Below are 10,567 nucleotides of genomic sequence, written 5' to 3'. Positions count from 1 at the left end.
CTTCTCGAGTAGAAGTAATAATTTCTGTTACAGATGCCAGTTTTGAGTTTCCCTAGTACACTTGAAGAGTTCATCACTTTTAGAGCCTAAGTGAGTATTTCTTTTCTGTCTAATTTAAGGCTGAGGGAATGGAAAAAAAAAGCAAGGTTTCTCACTGTGGGGTACAGGAATTATGTTTCAATATCAGATCACTGTAGATGCTTCACTATGGGTCTCAGGACTCTATTACCTAAGGATTATTAGTGCTTTCAGTTAACAGCAATCAGGAAGCAACAAACTACATCTTGTTTACTCTGCCTCAAACAGTATCCCTCCCACTTCTTAAATTCATATTGAAAAAAAGAGAATCCTGCCATGGTCTTTTAAATATTACCATATCCATGTTGTTTTACACTAGCCATTTATTACTAATATACTAGAAAGTGCCCTTTAAAAATCTTTGATTTCAGTAATAGTTAATCAAAAGGGACCATACTTACTAGATAAGAAAATTCAAACTATCACTAAACTCATTTCCAGTTAAGAATTATGCTGTAATTTTGCAAGTCTTTTAAAAGAGATATGCACCCAATTCTAAACTAAAAGCAAAAAAAAAAAATTGCTAGGAAAGTTGTGGTATATTATTTTTATTAGCAGCTTTATGATAGTCTTTATAAGAACAATATGCTTAAGGATTTTATAAAATGAGCTAAGTAACATATTTATTTATTTAAAACTGAAAAAGCTGCCTTTACAAATGTGCTATTGCTCAATCCCAGGCATCTATAAAACTTGCCTAATGAGATAAAGTCTCAAAATTTGCATTATGCTTCAAGTCTTCCTTCCAACAGAGATCTTTATATACTGTTGAAAGGGAACACACCCTTGATATAACTAAGTTCATTAACTCTGTAATCAGCCTCAGTGGACCAGGTTTGACAAATGATTTGCACTGACCAGGGGAGGTATGGGAAAATACATTAAAATATCTTGGACAAGATAAGTTATTTTTCACATCTGGGAACTCCTAAGCTTATACCAGGCAAGTATAACATTTGTTCTAGAAACATCTGAGTTTAATGAACAATCTACCTAAAGCATAGAAAAACACTTCTGGTTGGAAATAGTGAATAACTACTTTTGTTATCAAGACCAACTGTGACACACAGATTTGAATGGGTTGGAGAGGAGCAAGAACTACGCTTGCCTTGGAGAAGACACACAGTGATGATGCTCAAACCTGCCTATGAATTTGGAGAGGGAGAAAGGGAAAGAGAAGGAGGAACAGCATTTGTAAGCCCAGAGGGATGGAGAGGTTTCCTCAGGTTTGCTCTGGCTCTTGACACTCCCGCTCCGCAGTGAAAACCAGCTTAAGAGTCCAGTCCTCCTTCGTCAGCAAATACATGGACAAAAGGCGCAACACAAACATAAGGATTTAGGTTTTTGATCACCAAATCAAATCTCAAAGATTTGTATATAAATGGAACCAGAGTAAAACCCATCTCGAACTTGTTTCCTTTTCCTGGCTTTTGGTATAGCACAGCCACTAAAATTTAGTCAAACTGCAATGATTACATAGATATTCCAGAAAAAATGATATGAGTGGCTGATGACTCTTCCTCCTTATGTAATCTTAAATGTTCACTGAACTAATCAGCTTAACTATATTAACAATCGTCCAAGTGCCAGGGAAATACTTCACATGCAGAAAACGAAGTCTTCTCAAGGTTTCTTCCAAGGTGCGTGGAAGTGCATCCTTAGCTCTCAACCAGTGTGCTATCAGGGGCCGCCTCTTTCGTGCAAGTGGAAATAACCCAGAAGCACCATTCAGCATTTGAGGCACCCAAAATGCTCCACTCCGAACACATTCTCTCATCTCCTGCGTTTCATTTCTTAACTTTCCGGGCTCACAGATGCGGCTTTCCTAGCCCCTATGGGGACCGGAACCCTGAATAACAACCCTCATTCTGACCCCTTTCTCCTTTGCGCAATCGCCTGCCTCTCTGAACAGGATCCTTCTTCGGGCAGGACCTGCAACCGCCCAGGCACCTTGCGGCCGCGAGGTGGAAGCTCTCTCTTGCCCTTTACCTCAGTAGTTCGTATCCGCGGGAAATCAAGTTAGAAAACTGCAACCTTTTATTCCGATACGCCTCCTCCCGGCTCCTCACATTTCTCTAACCATTTTCCCCAGACTCATCCCACCGGGGGATGGATTCGAACTCTTTACTGTCCTTCCAGTGCTGGATTCTGGCCGGTGCCCGGTCTCTCTCCACCCCAGCGGCTCCTCAAGGTAGGAGCGCCGGAAGCCTGCACCCGAAGTGGGGTGTCGCGGACTCCGACCACCACCCCTCGCCCTTGGGCCTAGGTCGGGCCCCTCCCTCCCAGCCTGGGGCACCTGCTCCGCCCAGGACCACTCCTGCTCCCCGCAACTTCGCCCCCAGGGAGCAGAGGTTGCGGGCTGAGTGGGCAAGGGAAATTCTTGAATTCCAGCGCTGCTCGTTCACCCCAAAGAAGTGTCGGAAAGGAATGGGGCTCCAGCCCCGCAGGGCTTTCTGGTCCGCCCGCCGAGGACGGACACTGCCCGGGGCTTCCCCCCGGCTCCGCTTCCCCACTTGCGCGCCAGGCTCCGGCTCGACCCGCACACTCACCGGAGCGCTGCCCCGCAGCAGGCGGGAGACGGGAAGGCGGTGCTCTGGCGGGGGCTACCGTGCGGGGCGCCGGCCGCCGCCGGGCGGAGAGTGGCGCGTCCGGGCTGCTCTCGGGGCCGCGGGCTGGCTGCGCGCTGCGGGACTCGGGTGCCGCGCCCGGCTGAGTCCGGAGCGCGGGCGGGCCGTCGGCAGAGGCTCGCCACCACCCCTAACACTCCTTTCTTCTTGCCTTCATCTCTTCCTTCAACACCCCTTTCTCATCTTGCTTCTCTCACTTTCCCCCCTTCCTCCCTCTTCTCTCAGCCGTCTCCTCCCTCGTCTTGCACTGGTGCGTGGTGAAGGGCGGGGGAGGGAAAAAGTCCCCTCTCTTTAACTTGAGTGATACCTTGGAGATTATCTCTTCATGGAATCTGGAAAAGACGCGAACACCTTTCCGAAAACATCTAGAATAAAACGAGTTTAGTCTCCTTTTCCTTTTGGTTCTCCTTCCAAGTCAGTCTCTCTCTCCCTCTCTGTCTCTTTTGATGGAGTGGCTAGGAATGAGGTGAGGTCAGATAAGGAAAGCGAAGAAGTGGTCAGAGGCAGGATGACAAAGGAGATAGGCCAGGGTAATGGGACCTGAGTTTATTCAAGGCTTTATTCTAAGGCATCCATTGTGGTTTATTCTCCAGGTTCTTAGAATACATCTCTAGTGTTTCGATCTGGATGTGACCTTGAGAAAATACTTGACCTTTCCTGTTGCTGGCCTCAAATCATTTTTCCAGACTAATGTTTTACAGCCCAGGAGACGGTCTCTTCAGGGGTAGCCTACCAGGAACTCCCCTAGAAACCGGAGTGCTTCTGGGAAGGTGGCAGTTCTCCAGCAGTGGAACAGATCTCCAAAGCAAGGAAGGATGGGACAGATTTTTTTTGTACAGAGCCCCACCCCCACAGTTCACAGATTGCCCCTCCCACACCCTGGGCCTGCCTTCTATATCCTTTTCCCCAGAAAGGAACTCCTGTTACTGAAGATCCTTTCTGCTCTCCCACTTCTCAATACTTTCTGCCTCCCAAAGACCATCTTCTTTACAGATAAAACCTGTATTTTCCAGCCCATCTTTCTTCTGTTGGTGAGGTCATCTTTGTTTTTTGGAATCACATATTTAAATGAGATATTGCATAAAAACACTAAACATGATGCTTGGCGCTTAGTCATCAAGAAATGTTAGCCAAATGTTACCCAAATTATGGGTAATGATTTCAGATTATCATTGGCATTTATTTCATGTTTTTATTCTCTCACATAATTCTGAAACAAGGGAACTTGATTCTCTGTGCCATGATTTGCAGTTTCAGCCCTCGTCCCTTATAACTATGTGGTAAATGGCTACTCATTTAGGAAAGCATAGTGAAAATAATCACAGAGGAAGTCAAGATTTATAACTTTCCTAATAGAACACAGTAATTTCCCCAGAAGATATAATATTGACCACCTTGATTTTACACTTGTATCCAGAGTAATTTGTAATATATCTCGTAGATGACAGCCATGGGAAGAATCCAAGGTTATACCATCTCAACAAACAAATGGGGAATGTATCCACCTACACAGAGGGATGTTCCCAGATGCCGTGTGTGGACTTGTGGTATTGGAGTCGCCAATTCTAAAGTACACCTGGGGAGTAAATGATATATATTAGGTGAAGATGTGGGAAAGACCTTACATACCATACAAGGAGGGATCTAAGGTTTCAGTTGCTTCTGCTATTGCGACTGCAGCAAACAAATTTGCTTAGGTATCAGTGATGAAACTGTACCTTGCATGCTGCAACAGGATGTTGTACCCCAGAGATATTCCAGTTGCTATTCAGTTCACAGATACTTAACCCAGTAGGCAAGACACAATCATAGCACTCAGTGAGGGTTACTCTAAGTAACCAGGCTGCTTCCTTAGATATCCTACTATAGCTTAGAAGCCTGAATCTCAGTGAGAAAAAGACCAGAAACTCAGTCAGTTATTAAGTTCACTGCTTTTAGGTTGTTTAAGATGAATTAAATCATCACAGACAAGTTCTTTTCAAAGCTTAGATGAAAGATCCAGAGTGTCAGTGCTTAAAGATCTTGTTTGTTTTTAATCTTAAATATGCAGGGACATGTATTAATAGGCAAGACACTAGTAGTCTATTTCTTGAGATTTTGCCAGAAAGGAGATTTTCATTAAGGACAATTTGCACTATTTTGATACTATTGATTGGTCTCAGTTTAAGACTAAGTTGAAGCTCCCTTGTTCCTTTCAGTTAAGCTGACAGCATTGTTCCAATAACTACAAAAGCCAGACATAAAGTGTAAAATTAAGATAAAAGCTGAGAAGTTGTAAAAAGATGTAAGTAGTGTAGACAAAATTAACACAAATAGTGCAGGCCTATATATTAGCCTTTAATGGCTAATATTTTCCTTAAGTTGTTTGGTTACCTACAAAAGATAAACCTGACCTCATAAACCTCACAAGTAAGATCCACTGACTCGTTCCATCATATCAAAAGGTCACTTTTTAGGAGCATTATTTTAAGTACTGCTTTTTTCTATTTTGGAAAAAATGCTGCAGACTAAAATGAAAACTCATAATGCAAATTAAAGCAATCGAATAAGCAACCTCTCCCTACGTTCATAGGAAAAATGTTTTATTTTTTGCATAATAATTTAGATTGACTTCATTCATTCATTAAATTCATAAGATAATTGCTCAGTTCTAGAAATCAAATAAAAAAGTATTTATTGAAGAGGTGGAATACATATAATTGAATAATTCCATAACATGTAGGGGAAGACTGGATTGGGAAATAATCCCTATTATAAAATAATGCTTATTTTCTTGTAAGTAGAAAATATGCCTAGGCAGTTCTCCCTAGGAGAATACTGTAATACCTAAAACACCAACAGAAAAACTGGGTTCACAGTTTAGATTGGTTCTTTTATATATAAATCATTAAAATTCTCATTCTAGTTAGCTAAATTCATGATTTATTTTCCAAACAGGTACAATATGATAAGGCAGAAAGACCACTTAACGAGAAGGTGACAGGTCTGTCTCTACGGAACAATCTTACCATAAGTGAATTGCGCACAGTTTATTGGGCAGAAGAGTAGTGAACAAGATAAACATAAACACTGAAATGATATTCTTATCTGTTGCCAAGTTGTTCTTTGGCTCCACAACTGAAAGAATAGCAGCCTGGTATTTTGCCTACGACACGTAATATGAATGGGCAAAAAAAATTGAAGACTATGGGAGTATAAAAATAAGTTGTTATTAAGTCTACTATGATGGTATGATGGAAGAATAACTGTTGATCACATTTAGTTAAAGAGATAGGAACAACATGAAACTGCTATATATTCTAACCCTCCAACTAAGAGATAGTCAACACCAATACAGCCATGTTTCTTAATAATTTTGATGCTATTCTCAGTTATTTTATCATTGTGTTTTACCTTTAGCCATTATTTACATTAGTCTTAATATTTTCAATACCACTTCACAATTTCTCATTTAGTCTGTATTTGTTAAGGCAACAGGAAAATGGCAGTTCTCTCTCTGTATTCATGAGAAAACTGTGCATAAGGATCATGAAGGAGCTTTGCTTTAGAGCTGAACTAACTTGACTCAAGTTCTTCTAGCCATTAAGCAGTTTGGTGACCTAAAGAAGATATTTAATTTCTCCCAGTTTCAGCTTCCTAAAATTCCAGGTGGGATTAATGCCAAATCTATTTCTAGAAGTTATCCTGAGTATACTGGGATATACTATACAAACTTTCGTAGAAAGAGTAAAGTATTACACAACAGAAGATCAAATTTATGTGAAGAAAATTATCAAGGAAATCAGAACAAAACCATCAGGTTTTGACACTTTACGAAATATTTTCAAGGTTACTAATCTTTGGATCAGAATCTTATCATGTCAACACATATAAACTAAATTTTAAACAGGAGATATTTCATAGAAGTGTAATTTGCATAGATAGCTCTGCACAGCCAGAGAAGGTGCTTTGCATACATGTATAGCAGTGGACTCAATCAACCAGAGTACTGAATGGCAACATTGAGAAAAAACCAGTATGTACTTAAGATAAACATGGCTTTCTCTCTTGTCCCCACAATGTCCTGCTGGTTATTTCTACATAGATGTAGTGATAGAGATGATGCCAGTAAAAACCAGGATGCTTTTGAAAAATCAAAGTAAAACCCTATGCTGGGTCATTGCCAGTTTTTTTTTTTCAGATTTATTTATTTATTTGAGAGAGAGAGAGTATGAGCAGGAGGGGCAGAGGGAGAGGAAGAGAGAATCTCAAGCTTACTCTGTGCTTAGCGTGGAGTCCCACATTGGGCTTGATCTCAGGACCATGAGACCACTACCTGAGCAGAAACCAACAGTCAGACGCTGAACTGACTGCACCACCCAGATACCCCTAAAATATATGTATAACAGGCTCTACTGTAATTAATGTCTACTACTGGAAATTTACTAAGACAAAAAAGTAGACTCCGCATGTTTAACATGGAACAAAATTACCCCAAAACAATACTATTTAGGAGATTGATATGTGTTGTTGATGGAGAACACATTGTGATTACTAAAAATTAATATGTTTATTATGTTTTTGTATGTATGCTTCTTATGAATGTGAAATTAGACTAACCAGCTAACAACTTGGTAAAGCTGTTGATAAATTATTATTGCTTAATTAAGTACAATTCTCAAAGGATTTTAATACAATCTGTTCAAACCTCCATGTCAATTCTGGAACCATTTAAAGTGCCTTGATAGTAATAGTCCAAACGTGAAGATAGCCCAATGCAGCGGTTGATTAATATGAGTAAGCCTGCTGTTATAAGTAGAGTCCTACTAAGAATATCTGATGTAGTCAAGTTTCTTTGAAATTGGGTTCACCCATAAAGCTTTTGATTTTCAAAGAGAGAAAAACTTTTAATCATTTTTTTAATTATAAATATTTCCTTATATTACCTTAAAAAGCACATATTTCCATATGTAATAGTATTTGTGAATTTGTTTTACAGTATCTCTTTATACTGCTTTGGGAAGGAGACTCTCCCAAACATTGAATTATTTTTCTTGTATGATGCCTCAGATGGTGTCCATCCTGTTACTTCATCATTTATTACACTTTGTTGTAATTTTGGTTAGGGGCTGTGTATTTGTTTCTTTTCTTCTAGACCCTGAGCTACTTTAACGAGAAACTTTTATTCTTCTTTGCTTACTCTTAGTAATTTGTCTAGTGCCTAGAAACTGGAAGATGCTCAGTAATCTTTGAAATGTATGCATGAATAAATATATCAGGTACTTATCTTTAACTTTTATAATAAATTAAACCTATTTTCTGTTTTTCAAAAATGGTATTTCTTGAATGATTGAAGTTATTCAGTACCTTTTATAGAGTTATCCAATGATGCTATATAAAATATCTCTCCTTTCTCTTCTCCCACTGTCCCTCTCTGCTTTCCATGTTGGAGGTATTTTCAAATGTCTGGTGTTCTTTGGATGTGCAATAATAATTAAACCTGGGACACAGAGCCTGCATGTGCCAGGTTGTGCCTACCCAAAAATGGGCTTCATTAAAATTGATGGGTCAGTGAGCTATATATGCCATGGAAAGAGAATCTATTTTCTGGGGCTGTTCAATTCCTACCTAGAAGAATCTTCCAGTCTGTTTCAGAAGGCATTCCGGAAATAGTAGGGGGTAAGGGAACTGGGGATTCCAGGTTTTATTATGTAAATTTTGACTTAATCTTCCTGCATGGTGCCTTGCATCTCTTGTTTTCTGTACAGAACATCTCCGGTGCAATTTTCCTAGAGAATAAATATCTAGTCTCTTTCCTGGAGTGAAGATAGAGAAATTATTGCCTGGCTATGATGTATGGTCATGGGACCTAGCCATAGCTTTCTGTTACGCTTATAAGACTTAACAACCAACACAACTGTTTTCAGTACTGTGCTTCATCCATCTCTAAGATGCCTTGTGCTCTCCAGTTCTGAGCCTTTCGTGGGTGTGGAAGGGCCAGCCTCCAGTCATCTATCTGCTTTCAGTTTTCTCATCTCCTACTAAAATATGGAAATTTCATGTCTGCTTTCCTGTTGTTTTATTCCTTGTGGCTTATCGCCATTTTATTTCCTGTCATTCTAGAAGAGATGTTATGGATAAATGCACAAATACATGTGTTTAATTAACCTCTCAGAGTTAAAGGAGGATCTCTCTGTAAAATAGATAGGCAAATGTTTGGCACTAATTATTATATATTATTATATACTATGCTATTTTACAATATGGTATTACAATATACAAAACTCATATGTCATTTTGCCCTTTTTTTGTCATTTTATTGTCTATTTGTCATAACTGAAACTGTCCATTTTTTAAGTTGATGGAATAATAATAATTATTTGTCCTCAGTTGCATATATTTTTCTTGTTCTTCTGCTTTTGGAAACTCCAATTTCTGTTTGTCTCCTATTTTCTATACCTCTAGCTCTATTTTCCTTTTACTTTCACTTTCTTTTCTAAATGGTGATACCACAATGAGATAGTTATATTATTTTGTAATAATATACAGTTGGGTTTTAGATCAGTTGTTTTTGATTATTCTCTTTTCCCCTATGTTTTCTTCTATACAATGAAAAGTATTTGCTATTCTATAACTGTTTGATATGTCATAGAAAAGAAAAGCTTCTTTTGCCTACATACTCCTATAGAACCTAGAAACAATATTCTATTAAGTAACAACATTTAGACTATCCTATTGCTATAGTAGATAAATACAATAGAAATTTCAGGAGAATACAGCAAATTGGTAGTAATTGTCACTGAATGATGATGATTATGCTTATTCTACCCAAAGCTACCATTTATGGAATCCAATACCATGCCAAGCAGAAACACACTATATGGACTGTACTGGAGTATTAAGAGCATGTATCAGTGTACCTATTTCACAAATAGGGAAACGTAGGCTTAGAGAAGCTAAGTAACTTTCATAGGGTTAATCAGCTAGTAAGTGGCATGTATTGGATTGAATACATTTTATGACTAATCCCAAAGAATGCTTTTCCTCTCAAAACACTATTATTAAAACACAGTTGTGCATATTGATTTAATTTTAAAGTCAAAGGTATGAAGAATGGTTTTGTGCTGTGATACAGTAAGTATTTTAAGGTCTGAGTTTTTGTTATGTTATTGAGTTTTGGTTACTAGTTGTTCTTATATATGGTACATATATTATAATATACTTTGTTATTATAAAATATGAGTTATTGTTATTATTTGATGATCTCTGAGGCAGTCCTACCAGCTTCAGCTCCAGCCCTTATCTTGTTGTTCAGGCCTGTCCCTAGGCCTCTTCTCTTCCTTTGATCCCTTCTCTGCTCCTTTGCTCTTTCACTAACACAAGCTCGTACTTTATCGTCTTTTTTGTTTGACATTTTTCTTGAGATACAATTCATATACCATAAAATTCACCCATATAAAGTCTACATTCAGTGGTTTTCAATATATTCAGAATTGTGCCACCATCACTATAATCAATCTTAGAACATATTCAGCACCCCCAAAAGAAATGCCATATCCGGGGTGCTTGGGTGGTTCAGTTGCTTAAGTCTCAGCCTCCTGGTTTTGGCCAGGCCATGATCTCAGGGTCGTGGGATTGAGCCCTGAGCCAGGCTCCGTGTTCGGCCGAGTTTAATTGAGATTTTCTCTCTCTCTCTCTCCCTCTGTCCCTCCCCCTTCTCATGATCTCTCTCTTCACTCTCTTTCTTTCTCTAAAATAAATAAAAAATTCTTTTAAGAAAATGTCACATTCATAAGCCCTTACTCCTTATTTCCCCCATCCCATTCCCTTGTTCTAGGTAACCAGTAATCTATTTTCTATCTCTATAGATTTGCCTATTCCAA

At 39.1% G+C, this 10,567-nt stretch overlaps 1 protein-coding gene across 2 annotated transcripts in view; it reads right to left on the bottom strand.

Annotated features, from left to right (window-relative positions):
- Positions 1-3,124, bottom strand: part of HTR1F (5-hydroxytryptamine receptor 1F) — a 170,296-nt gene extending 167,172 nt beyond the window's left edge. For both annotated transcript variants that reach the window (XM_073892191.1, XM_073892197.1), the window contains exon 1: positions 2,628-3,124. The gene's annotated coding sequence lies outside the window, so the exon portion shown is untranslated. The remainder of the gene's footprint in view (positions 1-2,627) is intronic.
- Between the last annotated feature and the right edge of the window lie 7,443 nt (positions 3,125-10,567).

This window comes from Callorhinus ursinus, unplaced genomic scaffold (genome assembly GCF_003265705.2).
Source record: "Callorhinus ursinus isolate GAN/ISIS: 27379988/994484 unplaced genomic scaffold, GSC_fseal_2.0 scaffold1, whole genome shotgun sequence".
In the NCBI taxonomy this organism is placed as follows: Eukaryota; Metazoa; Chordata; class Mammalia; order Carnivora; family Otariidae; genus Callorhinus; species Callorhinus ursinus.
This window is presented reverse-complemented; position numbering and strand designations above follow the sequence as displayed.